Below are 23,212 nucleotides of genomic sequence, written 5' to 3' on the forward strand. Positions count from 1 at the left end.
ATAACAAAAGTGGGAAATTTCACACCATTCTCATTTTTTGGATAGTCATCCAAACTAAAAGGTAACAAAGAAATTTTAGAAACCCTCCCCCTAAAAACTGGAAGAAAAAAAGAAACACCAAACATAAGAATATCTTTACATCAAACAGACATAACAAATATCTATAGAACATTCTACCCAAAAGATGTAGAGCACAAATTCAACTCAGTAGTCCATAAAGCTTCTCTAAAAGAGATCATATTCTAGGCCATAAAGCAAGTATTAAAACAAAGAAATAAAAGGCCTAAATGTTACCAGATAAATTTAAACCAATAACAAAAGGAAGCATAGAAATTACACAAATACTTAGAAGTTGAACAATAAACTATGGAATGGCCAGTGGGTTAGGAAGAAATCAGGGGAAGAGGATACAAAACTTTTGAAAAATCAAATGAAGATGAAAACAACAATGTCTTAGTTTCGTTTGCTATCGTTATGACAAAATATCCTAAGAAAACCAACTTAAAGGTGAGGGTATTTATTTGGTTTACAATTACATGTTACATACAGTCCATCATTGCAGTAAAGTCATGGTAGCTGGAACTTGAAGCAGCCAGTATGCCCTTAGGCAAGAGTCAAGAAAATAAATGCATGTTGTGTTCAGCAATCTTTATCCACTATCCTAAAGTTCAGGTTTCTCTGAGTAGGGGATGGTACCACCCACAGTGGGCAGTTTTCCAACCACTATTAACATAATTAAGATAATCCCTCACAGAAATAAACAAAACATCAACTACACAATCCCTTATCGAGACTTACTTCACAAGTGATTCTGTTGACAATTAAAATTAACCATCACAATAGTACTAGAATCTTTGGGACACAGATAAGACAGTTCTAAGACAGAGGAATGTCCACAGCTATTGCTACTACCAAAACAAAGAAACAAACAAACAAAAAAACCCCAGAGATATCTTAAGTCAATAACCTAACGATATTCCTCATGTCTTAGAAAAGCAAGAATAAGAACAATCCATACTCAAAAACACTTGGTGACAAGAAATGACAAAACTCAAAATAACAACACACCAAGTTTGTTATTTAAAAATTAATACTCTGAGAGAACTAAGAAAATTGAGAAGAATAAATAAATTCCTGTACACATATGAGCTACCAAATTTAAATCAATAAAATTAACAGCCTTAACAGATCTAAAGCACTAATGAGATTGAAGCATAATAGAAGTGAAAACCAATAAATAAAAGCCCCAAACATGACCAAGTCATTGTCAAACTGCATCAGACTTTTAGAGAAAAACTTACATGGGTACTCCTCCAACTGTTCTGTATAACAGAGAGTGAAATAACATTCTGAAGCTCACTTTACAAAGCCACAATTACCCAAATATCAAAGTCAGACCAAGACACAACAATAATACTATATAAAAATTTATCTAATGAACACAGTGACAAAAATCCCCATTTATAGAAGGCCATGTATTATGAACAATATGGTTTCATTTCAAGGATACAAGGGTTTGTTCAATATGCACAAATCAAAATAAACAGCACATTAGTAAACTGAAAGACAGAAGCCACAAGATCATCTCAATTATACTGAAAGTCCTATAACAAAGTTCAACTCTCTTTCATGGTGAAAGTTTCTTCAGAGAAACTGGGAATAGAGGGAACATACCTCAACATAAACAGGCTATACACATCAAACCTATAGATGACATCAAAGAAAAACATTTCCCCTAAAACCAGGAACAAGGTTCTCTTTGCTGTTGTTCAAAATAGTACTCAAAGTCTTAGCTAGACAAGTAAAACTAGAAAAACAAAACATATATAAATAGGAAATGAAGTCAATGATTACAGACAAAATAATACCATACTTCTGAAACCCTAAAAACTCCATGAGGGAACTCTGAGATATGATAGCAAGCAATTTCAACAAAATATCTAGATACATCAACATACAAAAATATGAACTTTATAATGTAATAATAGAAAGCTTTCCAAGAAAAATATCATTCATAAGGGTGTCAGAAATTAAAATTAAAAACATAAATATAAGTAAAGCTAATAAAAGAGAATAAAGCTAATCAAGAAGGCAAAAGGCCTCTATAGCCAAAATATAAGATATCAAAGAAATTTTGAAGAAAACATCTGATATGGAAAGATTTCCCATTCTCAAGGATCTTAAAAATTATTATTCCAAAAAATATTCACAAACTCAAGGCAATACCATCCAAATCCCAATAACATACTCCACAGAGTTAGGGGGGTAAAAATCCTAAAATCCATGTGGAAACACAAAAGATCTTGAATGGATAAGCCAATTAGGTAGAGAGATGAATATTAGAAATATAAAATTACTGTTTCTCAAAATATACTACAGAGCCATAGTAACAAAATCAGAAAGATACTGAACACACACACACACACACAAACAAACAAACAAACAAACAAACAAACACAGACACATAGACCAATGAGTGGAATAGGAACCCACAGAGCTATCTATAGTCACCTAATCTTTGACAGTGGTATATATAAATAAGAATATGCTAGAGGAAAAATATATAATAAAAAATACTATCTCATCCACAAATGGTGCTAAGATAACTAGATTTTCCCATGTGAAAGAGTAAAAGTAGATCCATATCCCTCATCCTACTTTAAAAAAAAAATCACTTCAAACTGGATCAAAAGTCCAGTTTGAAGACAGACCTGGAACTGGATGTTCTAGACAGCACTGAAGGTAGAGGCCTTACCTTCTGCACACAGTGAGTACCATCAGCCATGGCATGGGGGGATGAGCTCACCAAAGTGTTTCCTGCAAGTGGTATTCATCTCTGTGACTTGTACATGAAGAAACAACATTCTACTATCATAAAAGAACATTTTTCAGTCTCAAAAAAAAGAGACATAAGCAAAGACTTTCTGAAATATTTCCTCCAACACACTAGAAATAACACAAAGAACTGAAAAATGAGATCACATGAAATTAAAAGGATTCTGTATAGCAAAGAAAACCTTTGCCAATTATATCTGACAGGAGATTGATGTGTAGAATCTAGAAATAACTGTAAATATTAAAGCATTAATCAAACAGTCAATAAATGACCAAATAAAGTGAACAGATACTTCAAAAGGAAATAAAAAAGCCCAACAAATATTTTAAATTAATTTTGTGTATGGGTGTTTGGCCTGCACTTACGTCTGTATGCCATATCCATTCAGTGTCACAGAGGGCAGAAGAGGTCAACAGAACCCATGAGAATGGCAGACTGTTGTGAGCCGCCCTGTGGGTAATAGAAATCAAATCTGGATCCTCTGCAAGAGCAGCCAGTGTTCTTAATCACTTCTTTGTTCCATCCACCCAACAAACAACCTTTTAAAGCTTCCAACATTCGCGGACATAAGGGAAATGGGAACTAAAATGGCTTTGGGGTTCTGTTCACATTAGTCAGAATAGCTATATAAAGAAAACCCTTAGGATTAGGGCAAACAACTATACATTGTTTCATTATACATAGCAGGTGGAATATGATTCAGCTAGGCCACTCCTTGGTGCACACCAAAAGGGGTCTAAGTAAGCACACCACAGAGATACTTGCACAACCATATTTATTGTAGTAGTTTTCATAATGGCCAAGATATAGAACCATCTATAATCCATTAACAGATGGAAACATAAAGAAAATGTGGTGTATACATACACAATTGAATGTTGATTCATCTGTAAAAGAATGAAAATATGGCATCTGCAGAAAATGGATGGATCTAGAGGTCACTGGGTTAAATGAAATAAGCCAGAACCAGAAAGTCTATCTGCACATTTGCTTTTTGCTTGCTTGTCTTTGTGTCTCACTGGTGACTTTAACTGTGTTGCTTGTGCTGTCACCACCACCACTGCTGCTACCTCTGCAGCTACATCCCTTTGCTGATATCAGAAGTCAGCTTCTTCAGTCAACATGGATTGAGGACCAGTGGCATGCAAGGAATCCTCCAAGATATCATAATCTATTACCTAAATTGTACAAAAACAATATGATATTCTATCAGTTCTGTTTCTCTAGAGAACCCTGACTGATACACCCTAAGAACAAAGACTGTGCTAGCAGTGCTGCTCCTAATAATCCCAAATACACCCCAATAGTCATCCACCAAAGAAAAGATGAACTGGCACTTTCACTATAATACTACATAAAAACAGAAATGAGAAACTATGGCTATCTATGACAAAATGAACATGTCTCACAAAATGATACTGAGCAAGAAAAGTTAGACTTGAAAGAGTATAGACTACATGACTTATTAAGTCACCCTAAAATACTGGTGAAGTGAATCTTCGGCATTGCAAGTGTCCCTCCTATTTGCAGAGGTAGGTAGTAGTCACATGGAAGTGTTCACAGTGGTATTTATCAGGCTAGATTAAAATACAAAAGTGGGAGCTCTGGTGGGTCTTAAAAAGAGACGATATGAACGTAGGGAGGGCCCGTGTCTGAAAGTGTCCAGAAGGTGTGGGAAGGAGGAGCTGTGAGTGGATATGATCAATGTATATACAAGTGCATACAATGTACATATGCAAGTATGAAATTGCCAAAGAATGGATAAACATTATTCTTGAGGGGGTAAATGGTGGACAGTAAGTGAGTTCTTTATCATTGATATTGTTTAACATGCCCAGTGCACTACGCTGATAAAAAGCTGTTTCCTCCATCTGCTTAGCTTCTCTATGGTGGACCTCCTTGCTATCTGAAGCTGGAGTGAATTGCTCTTACCTTCCTAATACTACATGTCAATCTGCAAATGTAGGGTTTTATATAATCTGTTATACAATCTGCACTTGTAGGGTTTTATAATTTCTGAACATTTAAAAGGTTCACTTTAAATTTTAATGGCAGCAATTAAAGGAATATAACATCTCATTTCCAAATCAGAAAATATTAATATGAAAGATCAACCCAAATTCATTTCTTGACAGGAGCTGACTCTGAAATAGAAAAACTGGAACTTCAATTCCTTCTCTCTCTCTCTCTCTCTCTCTCTCTCTCTCTCTCTCTCTCTCTCTCTCTCACACACACACACACACACACACACACACACACACATCAGAAAAGAACTTACAGACTCACTTCTCTCACTATCGTCATATAGGAATGTGAACTGCTTGGGCCTGGTCACATGGCCACAGCACAGGAGGTACTCAGGGAAAAGAACTCAGTGAGGGGAAGTCTGGGGATCCACTGCTTCCAACCAGGAGGAGCAGACTCAGGCAGCACTCTAAAGGGTCTGGGGCTGCTACTGTAGAAGGTGCTTCTAGAAATCCCTGACTTCTGTAGAGTAATTGGTATAGGATCAGCACTAGGGGCGGGTGGTACGGTAGCAATGTAGGGTATATCAGGGCTTCTACCAACCTCATAAGACCAACCTTTGGTATCAAAGGGTCTGACAAAAGGAGCCACCTCCAGGCAAGCAAGGAGAGATCTATTTAACCTCAAGGTGAGTTAACAATGCCAACACTCATCCTTGTGGGACTTTGTGGTTCTCAAACACTCTCAGATATAATATTTTGTTATATTTCCTGAGCCTCTTTATAAAATTGGCAGAGACTAATAAAATAATTAGCATTTGTGGAATTTAGGAAATAGGAGAAGGGAAAAGGCCACCTCTAAATGATCACACTTCATGTTTTTGTAGTGGTTCACAATCTACAAACCAGTTTTGTTGTTTTTTTTTTTAACTAGGACCTAATCATGCTGAATATATAGATTTGTACAGCAGTTTGTCACATCTATTTAAAGACAAGTAATGTGAGTCTCCAAGAAGTAAAATAACTCATCCAGTGACACAGAAATATCGAGTGAGAAAGCTGGGTCTGGGATCACAAGCACTGACACTCTTATACACTTAAATGTGCTTAGAAACAAAGTATAAATCTCACTGCTGAGCAACCCTGCCAATTCAGGCAGCTTTTCTGCTTTTTCCAAAGCCTTTTCTGAGAGGTGGGGAGAGAAATCTACAGAACAGAACCACCAAGGCTGAGGCTGGAGGGTTGAGTCAGTGAGGCAATGTGTAGACCTGTGAGGAGAGCCACCACTGTCTTCCCATGACCAATTCTATCGTTGGGCAGTGCAGGAGACCAGGAACTGGTAGGAACCAGATGGTTCCATCTAAAGTGGGTAAGACTGTTAACAAAGGTGTGGAAAGAGCTAGAAAACAAAAACTCACCAAAAAGGAATAAAGCTTTCTGAATGTAAAAATAGTGGTATTAGAGCCTGTGAAATTCTGGGACATGAAAAGAACACAGTCCCTAAATCATGGGTAGCAAGGAAGGGGCTTGGAAAGCACATCCAATCCTTCATCTCCTTGCTCAGAACCTGTCAGCATCTCTCAGGTACTGAAATCAACCAGTGGGCACAGGACCTGGAGAAAGGCCGTGCTCAACCTCTCGGGACAGGAGCGGCATGGGTAAAGGGAAGGTTTCTTGGATTACTTTTCCCTTCTTCATCCGATGTAAATCCAAATGTTTGTGAAAGGTTGAATTAGATGACTTATAAGAGTAACACATTAGAATTCAGCTTTATTCTATAGCTCTTCAACAAGGAGAAGCCAACTATAGGCTGGATCTAGCTCAGAGCCTGTTTTACACTGTTTTATATGGACATCACCACCTCCATTTGTGCAGGGAGTCTCTATAGGGCTTCCATACTATGAGAGCCTGTTGAACAAATGTACAGACTTTACAACCTGCACAACCTAAAATATTTACTAGATGGCTGTTCATAGTAAAAGTCTCATAACCACAGGTCTACAGGAATAGTATTAATTCTATAAATATTTATGGAATGCTGACTATTGCCAGATACTAAGAACAGTGAACAAAATAAGTAAAACTCTATATCCTTATAAAATGTGGAGGGGGGAAATGCTAAACAAACAGGAGATCATATGAGATCTCAAACTCAGTGAGTTCTACGAAAACAATAGAAGAGGTCAGTGATGGGCGATGTCATTCTGTATATGTTTCTCATACTGGTTAATGAATAAAGCACTGTTGGCCAATAGGAAAGGAAGATAGGAGGGACTAGGAGACAAGGAGGAAAGAGGAAGTAGTGAGGAGGAGTCAAGATGGAGAGTCTGGAGAAGGCAGAACCTCCATCCGCCTCTCCCTGATAAGACCACGTGGAGATTAACAGAAATGGGTTAATACTTAAGACAGAGCTAGTCGATAGAAACTAGTACATGGCCAACAGCATTATATCAAATACAGAGTCTCTGTGTGTTATTTGGGGCTGGTGCAGCGATGGGACAAGACCAGCGGCGGCAGACAGAAAAGCCTTACTCCTTACAGGTCAGGATGTATTACAGTGGTGCAGGAGGTATGACATAATGCATATTATAGTTTATCTTAATACCATTGCAGAACTCCAACATAAATCAACAAGTTAATACTCTCCCAATGTTTCCCATGAAAAGGGAAATTAGGCATACACTGGACTAAGACCATATAATTAACCTGGGGCTCTGTTGGGATTTGAACTTACAGTTAGTTGTCTGTTCCACAGGCCTAGATTGTACCACCCTAAAAATTTAAGTTCCGACCCAACAAAGCAAGGCAACTTTCTTTCTCATGCTGAAAGGTAGACATGATGAGTTATGATTGACCATTTGAGGCTAATTTGCTTAAGGTCACACAGAGTTATCAGCCTACGAGGTTTAGAACACAAGTGATCTGAATCTAAAATCACACATTGAATTTCCCATAATAAAAACAAATTATTATGGTGCGGGTTATACATCTGTAGTGCTTGTGCTTGTGCATGGGATTAAAGGTATACACAAAGTGTTCATGCAAATACATACCAATAGAGGATGTTGGGTATTCTGCTCTATCACCTTCCACCTTATTTGCTTGAGATGGAGTCTCCCACTGAACCTGGAGCTTGCCATTTCAGCTAGGCTGATAGCAAATCCAAGCCATCCTCCCATCTCAGTGATCGTGTTACAGGCAGTACATGGTTATGTCCAGCTTTTTTGTGTGTGCTAGGGGCTGAACTAAGATCCTTGTGCCTATGCAGCAAATGGTCTTACCTTTGGAAATATAGCCTCAGCTCCCAAACAAAATTTAAACAGGATTTTTTTCAGTCATTCAGAACAGAGAAAAGTTCCAGACAAATGTTAAACTGACTCAAAAAACAAAGGAGTGTTTTATACTCACACTGCTTGGCTCAGGAATTCAGCTAAGCAAGGAAACACAGGATGGGACATAAAGAAAGACAGAGAAAAGATTTGATTATCATGGCTATTAGCTTTCCTGGGTCAGATTTTGCCAAAGATCTATAATTGATTCTTTTCCCATTTCCCAAAGACCAAATTCTAATCACCATTGCATGGAAGATGTGGGTCTAGCTTATAGAAAAGAACAGTGACATTTGAGAATGTATAAGCACAAAAGAAGAGTTTTCTCCCTCAGATGTCCATTCTAAAGTACAATGGCTCCTCATCTCAGCAGATATGGTTTAGGGAGCTGTACATAGGAAGCCTGGGGTCATAAAGAGCCTGCCATCATTCTCCCTCCAGCTAATGAAGTCCCTAGGCTAGGATAGCTATTAAATTTCAGTGCCAAGTATTAGTACCTTTTCCTGATTGTAGTGATTCAACAGACTCCAGTGAGGGTGAATCACAGGAAGAGTTGGGAGGCTGGATGTGGCCCTAGAGCCCAGACAAGTCATGTTCATGAACATCACCTGGCATTCACATCAGCCAGCAGCTGGGCTCTTGGACCAAATACTGACATCATTATTCCATCTGGTCAACATCACTCTGGGTGTGGCTGTTTGGACCTTGTCCTCAAAGCCAGGGCATGTCACAGTTGAAGATGGATTTTAGGTAGGTGAAAAAAAAGGGAAAATAACTCCAGGGGACACTGAAACTATGAAATGTATGTGTATGTCTCAAATGTCCTCCTTGGATGCTCTAAAGCACTAATAGAAAAGATAAAAGAGCTGAATTAAAGAAACAAAGGAAATGGCCTAAGTGGTCTTTGGGTGATAAGGTTTTGTAGAGAATGGGAGGGAAGGGAATGGGATTTTTATAATATGGTGCATCTTGCCAGGAAAGAGGCAGTTTACTAAATGAGATGCATGTGGCAGCCAGACAACAGGCACCCCTCATCTGGCACTTGTAGCAGTGATCTCCACAGTATACTCCTTAATGCTACTGGCCCAACTTCTGAAAGACACCATCCATTTTCAAGCAAGAGTTGATGACCAATCCCAGCCCAGATGCCTACAATTCTTCAGCAAACATATATAAAAATAATAAGAGAGTCCATCTAGGGGCCTTAGACTCCAAGGTTCCACCTAATGGAGGCCACAGGGGGCAAACAGAGACATAAATGCACAGTAGAGCACCCAAGGAACATTGTGAAACCCTAACAGTAGAGATGAACAGGCTCACATCATCAAATTTGGAGCCCTGAGGAAATAAGTTTGATCATTACACACTCTCTTGCGGCTGGTGGTAGTTTGAGTAAGTCCCTCTCCCTTGAAACTAGACTGTGCTGGACTTAATTATTTTGTCCTCCATGGACCTTCATAGACTATTATATATGAAGAGAAGATGATAATGGCTTCACTTTAGTTGGGTTTTTTTTTTTTGTTTGTTTGTTTTGTTTTGTTTTTAAGTGAGGAAATATAGCACCAGAAGAAATACTGTCTGGAGTCTGTAGATCTGAGTTCATGGCAGGGTCTGACTACTTCTCATTGTACAAGTTACCCCTGTGAGCCTTCTTCATTGTTAAAAGGGTCAGTGCCTCCTAGCCTACAGTCTATAAGCTCATGTGAGAAGTTCTGAAGAAATAATAGGGTTTCACAATGTCACACCCAAGCAAGCTCCTAATGGAAATTGTACAACATTTTTCTTACCAGTAAGAAGCAGAGGGCCCAACCCCTTTCTAGCACACATCTCTCAAGGCATTCCATAGGCACCAGCTCTGTTCACCTGGCTACCTAGGAGTTGTTGGGTTGCTATGTAGAATCTCTTAAATTTCTAACCATCAATTAAGGTCTTGAAAATAACTCCCAGGCTGAACAAATTCTGAGGCCAATGCTAGCCTACATTTGGTTTCATAGTGGTGGGGTTAAGCCTGGGTCGGGAGATTACTTACGTGGGCTTGTCTATAACCCTTGTGATATGGCAAAGCTCTTGCAAAGAGGGGCTGAACCTAATAGACATCATATAAGTAACAAAAATGGTCTGCTAAATGGTCTGAGAAACAGGGGTGAATGTTAAAATTCAGTGCTTCTTAGACTTGGAATCCCAGAGGTCAACTAAGATACACAGGTGAATCTCTATGGCTCCATGCCTTCTATACCATCATTTGTCCAAGGAGAAAAGTGGGTTTTTTTTATGATTTTTTTTAAATTTATATTAGAAACAATCTTGTTTTACATGTCAAACCCAGTTCCCTCCCCTTCTTCCCTGCCCCCCACTGATGCCCTATCCTATCGCCCTTTCTGCTCCCCAGGGAGGATGAGGCTTTTCATGGAGTCTTCAAAATCTGTCACATCATTTGGAGCAGGGCCCAGGCCCTCCCTCATGTGTCTAGGCTAAGAGAGTATCCCGCTATGTTGAATGGGCTCCCAAAGTCCATTTGTACAATAGGGATAAATACTGATCCACTACCAGAGACCCCATAGACTACCCAGTCCTCCTAACTGACACCCACATTCAGGGGTTCTAGATCAGTCCTATGTTGGTTTCCCAGCTATCAGTCTGGGGTCCATGAGCTCCCCCTTGTTCAGGTCAGCTGTTTCTGTGGGTTTCTCCAGCCTGGTCTTGACCCCTTTGTGGCGAGGAATTTTTTTTTTTTTTTTTTTTTTGTCACTGTGTAACAAATTACCACAGATATAGCAGCTTAAAATAATAAATAAGAAAAATATTTAAAGAGAAAAGACAAAACAAAACAAAACAAAAAATAATGCTCAATAGTTCCAAGTCATTGGCCTGTAGTCTCGCTGACTTTTACACCTGCAGAGATACCTTTGCCATGTAGTACAATGTAACTACAGGTTACATTGTAGCTACAGGGCTGTCTTCCACTCTGAATAACACACTCAAAAAGCACTTGTCATTCCCACTCTTGCTTTCTTCTCTAAACTTTCTCTATTCTCACTATATAAAAATCAGGATACCAGCTTCGCTTCCTTTATTTGGCCTTTCATCATTATGTTCTTATGTCATTGCACTTGAAGCATCAACAGAGTTATTTGTTAAGTGAGTGTTAAATGTCTTTACATGATGGTAAATGACAGAAGAAATAAGTCACCCTGAGTTGTATGAGAAAGAGTCCTCTACCCTGCTGAGCCCCCAAACAGCATTGACAACAATGAGAAATTCTCTCATTCTTGAAGCTTAGGAATTATGTGTGTGAAAATATTTTCCACAGAATGTGATTTCTAAAAAAAAAAAAAAAGAAAGAAAAGAAAAAAAATTTAATACAGCAGCTCCCTGGTCAAATGATATGCTGGGTATCCTCTACCCTGGTTGGTTGTAACTTACAGTGACTAGGAAAGTCTATAGTAATAAAAGTACTGGTCACAAATACTCCCTGCCTTTTTATAAATATTTTTTTAAATCCATGAACACCTTTCAAAAGTACATTAACAAGCCCTGGAGGGATACAGATATTTTTAATTCCCTACTGTAGTTCATATAATAATGTAATTTATATGACTGAGCTGAGTGCATGAAAGCTGTTCAAAAAATTGGGTGTTGAGGAAATGGATGAATCAATGTTCCAGTGAACATGTTTAAGAACTGCTGGTCTAGATTCACACATAGGCACAAGCCCATACCACAAAGTACAGTCTGAATCAAAGACAGAGAATAGTGTCTTGTACTTCATGAATGGATTTTTTTTCCTCTCCTGGAGAGTGACTTCCACACCAGCAAGTCAAGCTAAACGGGTTGATTGGCACAACCAAAAGGGCACACAAGTGAGTTCCTGCAGCCCTCAGAGGCCAGCCCAAGGCTAAGGGTCCTGCCAGAATCTGGCCAGGATCCCACAAAGCCACAAAAGCAAACTCACAGCAAAGGCTCATTCCTTTAGGTGAGGAATCTGATTGTAATCAATACTAAAAATGTAAACACTAAATTAAAAATAGCACAGTAAGCTATTGCCAGTTATTAGCTCAATAGTAGGATTTTTTTTTAATCTCTTCTAAGATTTTGATGAAGCAAGAGGATAAACAGAAGCAACTCCTTTGATGAACAGAGATTTGTAAACTTTAGGGTTCTTAGCAACCCTACCTAAAGCTTGTTAAAAATTTGATCCCCATCTGGGTGTGGTAGTGTATGCCTTTAATCTCAGCAATGGGAGGCAGATGCTTTGAGGCCAGCTTTGTTTACATAATGAGTCCCTGGCCAGCCAAAGCTACATAGTTAACACTCATCTAAAATAAAGAAATAAAGTTAAATGAAAATGAGAGCCCCACTGCAGAGACAGAGACTCGGGGTCTGGTGTAGTGCTCAAGGACTGTGGTACTAGCCGTCTTGGGAAGGCCCTTCAGTCTGAAGCTGACAGGGTCACACTCATGCCACTAAAGAAAGAAAAATAATATTTTTCTGAGTTTGATTTAGGAGACTACCCAGGGCCTCCAGCCTGAGCCCAAACATCAGCACTTCATGTTTTCTGGATGCAAAGCTATTTGTCCACTTCTAATTACATATTTCCCCTGGCCCCTTTCCTCACTTGCCGACCTCATGAATCATAAAAGGTGGCTGTTTTAGTAAATTCATTTTGACATTGTTGAGTATTTATAGGCCTTGGGATAGAGTGATACTGAGACTGTAATATATCCATGTTTTGGTCTTGGTTTTTTGGGTTTTTTTTTTTGTTTGTTTGTTTGTTTTTGTTTTTCACTTCTATTTTGATGGTTTGACAATTTTAAAGAAGAAAGCAATTCACTATTTCTACCTTTTATATTTTATCAAAAAAGATGTTCAGGTCACCAGACAAAACAATGTTTGTGAATAAAATCCATATTGAATTCAAACAGCAAAACTAGATCATTGAAAAAAAGATAAAATGTTGCCGTAAACAGGCCTCTTCTGTCTTGATTTTACTAAAGGTCGCCCCTAACTTTCAAGTGAATAAACAGCCCATTAAGTTCCCCCATTGAAGTAGTAAATTTCATTTATCAATATTCTCTATCTTTAGGAAATAGATGTTAGGGCTGGGAAGATGGCTCTGTGGATTAATGTACTTGTTACAAGAGGAGCTGAGTTCAAATCACCCTTGCAAAAAGCCAGGGTGGCCCTGTATGGCTGTAACCACAGGGCTGTGGAGGGACAAAGACAATAACCACTGGACTTACAGGCCACAAGCCTAGCTCCAGATTCAGTGAGAGAACCTGGGTAAAGGGAATACAGCAGAGCATTGAGAGTGGTTATGCAACATCCTCTTCTGGTACACACATACACACACACACACACACACACACATAATTTAAAAATTAAAAAGTAGAGATGTTTAGTATAGAGGCCCCCCCAGAATTATTTTTTATACTTACCCCAAGACATATATACATATCATCTTATGTGATAAAAAAGAAATTCCGAATATAATTCAGTTCAATACCTTGAGTCTGGCCTACAAATTGAATGCAGGAGAATGAAGACTACAGAAAGAGACCCTGTCTCAAAAAATAAATAAGTTGGAGAGTAAAATAGGACACCACCTGACATCAACCTCTGGACTCACAGGCATGCACACACAAAAACATACACACATACACACACACACACACACACACACACACACACATAAATAAATAAAAGAAAAAAATTAAAGATTTATTGATTATGTATACAGTGTTCTGACTACATGTATGCCTGCACTCCAGAAGAGGGTATCACATCTCATTATAGATGGTTGTGATCTGCCATGTGGTTGCTGGGAATTGAACTCAGGACCTCTGGAAGGAAGAACAGCCAGTGCTCTTAACCACTGAGCCATCTCTCTGGCCCCCAAGAGAAAAGAAATTTAAGATCACTAATAACAGAATAACCAAAACATTGACCTCTAATAAGAAACATCTAGATTGTCATAATTTGTGCCAGAAGTTGGGATGTGGCCACTTATACAAACGTTCTCTTTGCTAACACACTAAACTAAGTGTGGTAAAATATTATTTTCAGGTGTGTGACTTTTGTTTATGCTGCATTAGTTTAACTCTGTGAAGCTGTGTTATTGTGCCTGTCTAAAACATATGGTGGTCCTAATAAAGAAATGAAGGGCCAATAGCGAGGCAGGAGCACAGATAGGGGGTGCTGGCAGGCAGAGAGGATAAATAGAAGGAGAACCCAGGAGAAGGCTCAAGAGCAACAAGAGAGAGGGAGGAGGACTTCAGGGGCCAGACACACAGTCACAGATGGAAAAAGAAGGAAAGAAAGGGATACAGAAGTAAGAAAGATAAAAACCCAGAGGGAAAAAGGTAGATGGGTTGATTTAAGATAAGAAAAGTTGGCTAGAAAAAAGCCAAGCTAAGCCCAGGCATTCATAAGCTTCTATGTGTGATTTACTTGGGAGCTGGGTGTCAGGCCTCCCAAAAGGTCAAAGGAGTAAAAAAACATCTCCCACAACAACAAAGTGTGGGAGGGGATGTGGGGGTATGTGCATAGTGTGTGTGGGGGGTGCAATGTGGGGGTGTGGTGTGTATGTATGTAGAATGTGTGTGTGTGTATATACAATATGTGCAGTGTGTGCATTGTGTGTGGTGTGTGGTGTATATGTGTATGTGGTGTGTGTGTATGTGTGTGGTGTATGTGTGCTATGTGTGTGTGGTGTGTATATGTGCATAGTGTATGTGCAGTCTTCTATGTGCAATGTGTGTGGGATGTGTATGTGTGTACAGTATATGTATGTGCAATGTGTGTGGAGTGTGTGTGGTATGTATGTGTATAGTGTGTGTGCACTGTGCATGGGGTTCATATGTGTGCTGTGTGTGTGTGTGTGTGTGTGTGTGTGTGCAAGTTGTATGTTTATTAGTGTGCTCATATGGGGTACTATGAAGTCTATAAAATAAATGAACATGGAAATTTTTGCTGTAAAGAATTCTAGCCAAAGTTTTCATACATTTTTGTCATGTTACTTTTAATGTCTCATAATCAAGACATCTGGATTTAGGTTTTAAGCCACCAGGAAATGTTGTTCAACTCCACCTAAGAGATCACAAGTACAAATGTGGGAAATGTTAAAATTAAATACAAAGGTCCATGCCTCTATATGCCGCTCACATGAGGTGGGAGAAAAAGAAAGCTAAAACAATTATTTCACACACACTGAAAATATAAACAGAAAAATAGTGTTTGACTTTAGTAAGCAGCTTTCTATAGGAAGTATGAATTAAATACAATTCACTTATCTACTGTGTGTAGTTCAAAGGGGTTTTTGTTTTGGGTATTGGGGGGTATGTTTTGATTTGTTTTGTTTTGTTTTGAGACAGGCCTCATTATGTAGACCAGGCTAGTCTGAAATTTACAAAGATCCAACTGCTTCTGCCTCTCCATGGATGAGATTAGAGGTATGTGCCACCAAGGCCAGCCCTCAAATCATACTTTGTGCCTATTTATGTCTGACCTCTGGCACTAAGGTACCAGGCAATCCCTCTTCTATTTTCTATAACGTTGGGTTTTTTTTTTCTTTTCTAGAATCCATATAAATAGTATCATACAGAATAGAGGCTGTCTGTGTCTAATTTCTCCAGTCGTCCACGACTGAATTAGTCCTTTCTTTTTCTCTGCTAAATAATACTCTGTTATGCTTGGCCATTCACCAGTTTGTTTCTCTTTCTGCATTTATGTGTATCCTGGGAATTGAGCTCATGTCAGAAGGCTTACTCAGCAGGTGCTCTGACCCACTCATCTGTCACCAGCCCCTGACATGCCATCTTCCCTTCTACTTTTAGATTCAATCTCCCCTTTGCTTTTCAGTTTCTAACAGTAGAAGCTTAGGTTTCTGACTTTCAGACCTTTCCGCCTTTCCAGTGGAAGCATCTACAGCTGTAAATTTCCCTCTAAACTTTGCTTTAGCCACCTTTTTACAGTTTTAAACATTTTTCATTAAGTTACAAATATTCTCTAATTTCCCTGGTGATTTCTTTGATTCACAGATTATTTAAAAGCATATTGCTTCAATGTCTACATATTTGAGAAGTTTTCAAATTTCCTCTGTGTTGATTTTAGTTCCATTGTGGTCCAGTGATTTTAAATTTCTAAGTAGAGAGTCATTCTTTGTATGAAAATCAAGATTAGCTTTATTTTATAAAATAAAGATGATAAAAGAATAAGCTGGCTTCCCGCACACTCACCATCATATACTAAAAGACTACCCTTTGCTATTCAATTATTTTTAATTATTTTAGTATATGTATTGACAACAAATTACACAGGATCTGGAAAGTTAGTTCAGCAGTTACAAACACTTGCTACTCTTGCAGAAGACCTAGGTTTGGTTCCCACCATTCATTGAGTGGTCTACAACCATCCATAACTCTAGTTCCAGGAATTCAATGTCTTCCTCTGACCTCCTTAAGTACAAGGTACATAGGTTGCACACATACATAATGCAGGAAAAACACTCACACATATAAAAATTAAATAAATTAGAAAATAAATTAACTATATAAGGATTATCAATCAGCATTCTCAATACTATGCTAAATAAAGATCTACAAATCTATCCTTATCCCAGTTCCTGATCCCAGCAACCTCATAATCCAGTTCCTTTAAGCTTCCAAATGTAATTTCCTCAAGGATACAAGGCATACAATGAGGGTGCCAGCAAGAATCTGGTCTCCTACAAATATGAATTCCTTCCAAAACTCAGAGAGCTGTCCTTAGCACTAACAGACCCTTCCCCAACCCTTCTCAGTGCCCTATGACCCAGCAGAAGAATTTTGGGTTTGCTTTTGTTTTTATAAAGCTGATTCCAAACACCCCAGGCAGAATTACATGCTTTGATCTCTCAAGGAAATTGATTCATGACTGTGGTTAGTGTGGTAACTAACACCAAGACAGGTCACAGCAGTTCAAATCCTGCCTTTGTCACCTGCCTGCTCAGGGTCACTCCAGCAGATACGCCTGCCTTTCATGCCTGGACCAGAGACAGTCACAGTAGATGGAGGCAAAGTGTCTCTTTACATTACCAAGAGCCTCCCTGGGCCTTTCTCAGCCACTGCGCATTGAGAGTCCAGAACATACCACCACATAAAACATTGCTTTTTTATTTCAAGAACCAATCAATTTTCTAAGTTCTGTTCAGACTGTAATGTCTTTGTAATGTCACCAAATCAATTTTAAGCTGATATAAAATTATTTGTCCCCCCCACCAAAAGATATTTGAAAAATTCAAAATCAGAATGAAATAGAGAAAAATTTTTGAAGATCTATTTATTTTAATTGTACCAATGTTTGCCTGCATGTATATATGTGTACCACATGCATGTGTAGTGCCTACAGAGGTCAGAAGAGGGTGGTCTGAGCCCCTGGAACTGAAGTTAAGCATGGTTTTGAGATCCTATATGGGTGCTGGGAGCCAAACTGGGGTCTTCAGTGCCCTTAACCACTGAGTCATCTCTTCAGTCCCCCAAAACACCCCCCATGACTATAACCATAGAGTCTGCCACAAGTTTGTTTTTTACACAACTACTACAAATATTTTTATGAGTAATTCAACGTGTGTGTGTGTGTGTGTGTGTGTGTGTGTGTGTGTGTAAATTTACACCTGAATTCCTACTTCCCAGAAGAAACCACTGATGAGAGTTCTACTATTGTTGGCAGTTTTTATATGTGGTCATTTAGTAGCTTCCCAAAGGCTGCTGACAAGTCATGGATGGGTTTTTCCTAGAAGACAGAATTTCATCATTTGTTTCTTACTCCATCTCAAATTTCACAAAAATGGTGATAAGGAAATACAAGAGACTGACGTCAGAAAGTCAAAGAGAATGGAATCAACAAAAATCCATAATGATGGAGAAGAATTTAACAAATCCTTTAAACCCTGGTTTACATCTCATATTGTCTGCTTAACTAGCTGGGGTGGCAGGAGAGGGACAGCAAGATGCAAACTAGTTCACAACACAAACACTCAGGAATTAAAGATGCCGTTATCTTCTGAAGGTAGAATGCAAGATGAAGCAGAAGCAGCATTATCCATTAGGGATGCAGAGGATCCCATGACAACCCATATACAAACCATAGCAGGCAGTGCACCTGGCACTCTCGTTACCAAGGCCTTCTCATTCACAGCAACACATAGCCACATGCCATTCTTCACAGACCAATTTGTGTACCATTCTACCTGTAGCCTTTAGAAAGAGACATCTCCTTGACAGAATTTGCAACTCGTGTTTTGTTTTTCTCTCTATAATTTGCATCTCGGAAAGTCTTCCATATGTCAGGGTTGGTCTCATCACTTTTCTTGAAGTAGGGTACAGGGAAGATGAGCAGAGCTACAGTCCTAGTTTAAAGTGGAGCACACATAAATGCTATAATGGCATCTCCTTCTCACAGAGCTTATGAGCGTCTTATACCTACAGTGCCACCTTGTATTAATGTATAGATGATTTTTCTTTAAGCATCAAGTTTGAAGTGAAAAGTAGACCAATTGCAACTAAAATACAGCCTACTGTACTAGACTTTTATGAGACTAACATCTTAACTACTATTGTATACTACATTTTGTGAGCTAGCTGACTCTCATAATAACACTGAATATGGAAAGAAATACTGACTTACTGTACAAACTTCCTCTATCCTGAAGATGGTGGCCTACATTGTGCATCCACTCCACATGATTTGGCTCCTGGAAATGAGAGACTAGTGTCACTCACAGACATCCATTGAGTCATGGCAGCAGGAGGTGGAATCATGTCATGAAATGACAACAGGACTTGCCTTATCCTCTCTGGGCCTCTCAGAACTAAAACCCTACAATTTTAGTGTATAAACAATTGGTGTCTGTTCACACACGCAACAAACCATTCTGACATGCTTGACTCCCTTTACAATGACAAGAGAAGACAAGATTCCACAACACACTAATCTAGGCTCTTTTTCTTTCTTTTAACCTCCTGGCTTCCCTCTGGGGTTCTCTAAAAATTCTTCCTTCTAGACTTATATTCAAGAATCATTATAATGTATCATTATTCTGATAGAAGAATGAGAAAGTAGAGTAGGGATTTTTATCTAAGTAAATAACAAAGAGCAAGCAAACATTTTAAACTGCAATCCTCTACAATGCTCTTGACTTTTATCATATGCATAAGCTGCACATACACACAAGGTTTTAAATGTTCCTATGAGATGGTTTTCTAAAGTGGTTCATTTCACAGTATGGATTCCAGTAGGCTGGAATTCTTTAAACCTGTCTAATCTGCCTTGAAGATCCACAACTCCTTTTCTTCTTGCTCCTTCCTCAGTTTATGTCCTTTATTCTTGGCTTTAGTCTGCTACTGCTGCCCTTGCTGTCTCCAAGGTTGATGTTCTTGTTCAATGTGTCTGCAGAAATCCAAACAGCTACAACATCCATATATGTCTGCACCTGTATACCCCCAAACTCTCAAACAATAACCCCGCCAATGCCGTCACTTGGCTGGGACTGTAGCCAGCTGACACCATCCTTGTACTAGCTCATCATATCATCAGAGTTAGAAACAGCTGCTGTGCCATCTGCTCAATATTTGTTTCATCCCTCATTCTCTACATTGCCCTTACTTCTTTCCATAACATGACCAATGCAGGCATCTCCACCTTTTCTGAACTAGTCAACATCACTGTGTACTAATGACCAGGCTTGCCTATATATTATAGTTTACCCTAGCAAACGTTTTCATAGTACATTGACCTTCCATCCAGTGATTCTCAGCACTGACTGCAAAGCTATGAAAACATACTCACACTTGGACCTGGTACCAAAGGAGCTGATTCAATTGGTCTGGGTAGGGCCTGGGTACTGCTGTGCCTTCCAAGTGATTTAAATTGCCCCCAGGGTTGAGAACACCAGTTCTATTACCTCTATACTTCTATTTATATGTGAAGCATGTATGATGCTTACCAATTTAACAGACTGCATCATACCCACAGAAGTTAGTGGGATACTGAGTCCACTTAATCAAGTACAGATGGAACTCCTTAGCACTTGAATATGTCTAAAAACTGTCCTTGTGGCATTCCTGGCCTCAATGCTCAGGAGATTGTCAGGGATGTGCCTCCTTCAGCACTGATTCTGGGGTCTCTGTTATTGCTAGGATTCTGATGAGTAATCGCGTACAACTAAATATCTGTTCCTATACTTTGACCAGTATAAGGTAGAGAAGGAGTCATACGTCCAGTCAGGAGATAAACTGTCTCCCTCCTATGACAATGATGAATAGGCAAACATGAATCTCTTTATACTTAAGAGTCATCTTCCCCTGTTCTCAGTGAAGGGGAAGTGTCATCCAGGATGGTATAAACAGTTGAGAGTGAATTTGTTGTATCTTTGTGCAGCTGCCTGGCTCTCAGAGTCTATTCTGATCACCATGGTGACTCCATAAAAAGACTTTGTCTTGAGAAACGTCTTATGCTTGGACTGGGGGCATAGGTCAACAGACCATGAATCACCCACACACACACAACAAACTTGCCAGTGAGTTATGGCTTCATCCTCAGTGAGCTGGAAGATAGCCCAACTTCATGGTGAAGGGCATGAACTAGGTTACATGTCTCCCTTTGAATTCCAAGTCCAACATCTCTAGGGTGTATAAATTAGAATTAGTAATGATTAGCTAATTCATAGAGTTCTTTTGAGGATTAAATGAAGCAATGCAGGTAAAGCTTCTTAGTAGCCTGTCACGGTATGTAATTAATGTTTTCTAATAACATGCATAAAAGTCTTCACTTTGCATAACCTTAGAAATCATTTAGGGGATTATAAGCAGAGAGGACCATGGGAAGACATCCTAATCATGATATTCACTCTTAATTTGAGGGTAGAATAGAGTCTGTGAAGAAGAAATAAACTGAGGTGGAGAAATGATTTTCTATGGCACATCCCACCCCTCTGTTTTATGTAGGTAGAAAAGCTTGCTAGTAAGCACAGCCCAAGTCAGACGTTTCATTCTCCAAGCTGATGACAGATGGGTAACCAGGGAAGAAAGGAAAATCTCAGACCTAAATTTCCCTAAGGACTGGAACCAGAAGAGATTTTGTAGCCTCATGTTATGATCTCCAGGATGCTGGTGAGACTTAAGGACTTCTGGCACCCATGAATTGAGCTACTGAGACCCTGTGCATTGCAGCAAGCAACCTTCCAATGATCACTGGAGCTGGGACCAGAAAGGAAAGTTGACTTTCCCAAGGCAACAGAAGAAATCACTTTTCTGCTCCACATGGGCAATGCCACACGCTGTTTAAGTGACAAAGCAGTAACGTCAGGCTGTGAGCCACTCTCCCAACACCTCCCAGTGTCCTTAGCTGGACTCAGGGCTGAACAACACTCAGGAAAGAGAAATTTTCTCTCACCTTTAGTAAATAAAAAGGAAAAAATCAATAAAATAATTTCCAATCTGTTCCTTACAACTAGATGCCCCACTGATCAGAGTAAGTCAGGAACAAACGCATTAGCTCTGTGAGAAAACAGCTTTTGGAAATAGGATTTGATCTAGTTGGCTGAGTAATCATTATGCTTGAAATTTTCCATGCCATATTTACTAGTCAATAGAACACACGGGGATGCAGACTGCAGTGATGGCGCCTCTCCTTGATACCAGCTTCCAGACCACATCTACAATTACTGTCAAGATCGCCAAACCATCCAGAAGCTTCAGGGACACGCTTAATTCTGCCTAAACAAAGCAATGAGTCTGTAACAAAATAAGACAGTTCCCTCGGGACCAGCCAATTCATTCTAACTTCTGAAATCATAAGTGCTACCTGTTCCTGTGACTTAAATCTAAGCATAGGTCTTATAAGCCTATCCTCACCCAGGCCTGTTTAACTGAGGACCCAGACCCCCTCCCCAAGTCCTGAGCCTACTCTGATTAAGACAAGAGTATATCAGAAGTCCTGTTGCTTTTGGTGGACACTGGACATCAGTGATGTTGGCTCACAGTATAGGATACAAAATCTGTGGTGTTGGTTCACAGTATAAGATAATGTATAGGTCCTTGCTAACATTTTCTAGAACTACCTACTTCTTGCCTGACTGTAACAATGTCATGTTCTAGAGAGCCCATTGCTGTCCCATTCACAAAGTAGAGAAGGTTTTTACTATTGATAGTCTACTGTTCTTAAAAGTCTACAATCAATTGAGTCTCTCTCTCCAAGTCCTTCTTCACATTTGTCCTTCTCTGGGCTTGAAAGCATCACCCCCACCATGGCCTCCCAAATTATTTACGTGTTGTGCCTCTTTTTTGTTTTATTTTATTGTTTTTGTTTGGTTTTGGGTTTTGTTTGCTCTACAGCAGGAAAAAAAAGAAGGCAGAGAGGGAGGAAGGGAAGGAGGGAGGGAGGGAGAGTGGGAGGGAAAGGAAGAAGGGAGGGGAGGAAGGAGGGAGAGAGGTAAGGAAGTATAGATGGGGAGAAGAAGGAAGGGAGGAAGGCAGGCAGGCAGGCAGGCAGGCAGGCTAGTCTTACATAAGGCACTTAAACTATAAGCTACATATTTTTGACCTTGGGAAAATCACTAAACACCACACTAGTTAGTCTAAACTTGAAGGGACAGAGGCTATATCCCAATGGCTTAGCTGTGTGCTGCTAGGCCAGTCATTTACAGCTGCCAGTGTCAAACTTGCACATCAGGTTTGCCTAGTGTAATATGCACATCTGGTGTCCAGCCACAATGCTCATTTCTAGAGTGAGTATCCATCTCACAGTAGGGAGAGTATTACCTACTAAAACAGCCACCCTTCCTTTGAAGAACTGCTTTTGTTCATGCTCTGTTACCCTGGGTAGCCTATAGACACTGACTAAGTGATCACAAAGAACAAAGTACTAGACCCTTGCTTCAAGGTGGGGCTACCTGTGAGACACTATTTCTTCCCCGGGGGCATGGCATGGGACTCAGCTAAGGCTGAACACCACAGGAAATGATACTTTTGCTTTCCTTCCTGCTACTTCTACCCCAACCCCCACCACTCCCACCCCACTCTAACCACTGCATTCTCATTCCATTTCTC

The sequence above is a fragment of the Phodopus roborovskii genome, unplaced genomic scaffold (genome assembly GCF_943737965.1).
Source record: "Phodopus roborovskii unplaced genomic scaffold, PHOROB, whole genome shotgun sequence".
Taxonomy (NCBI): domain Eukaryota; kingdom Metazoa; phylum Chordata; class Mammalia; order Rodentia; family Cricetidae; genus Phodopus; species Phodopus roborovskii.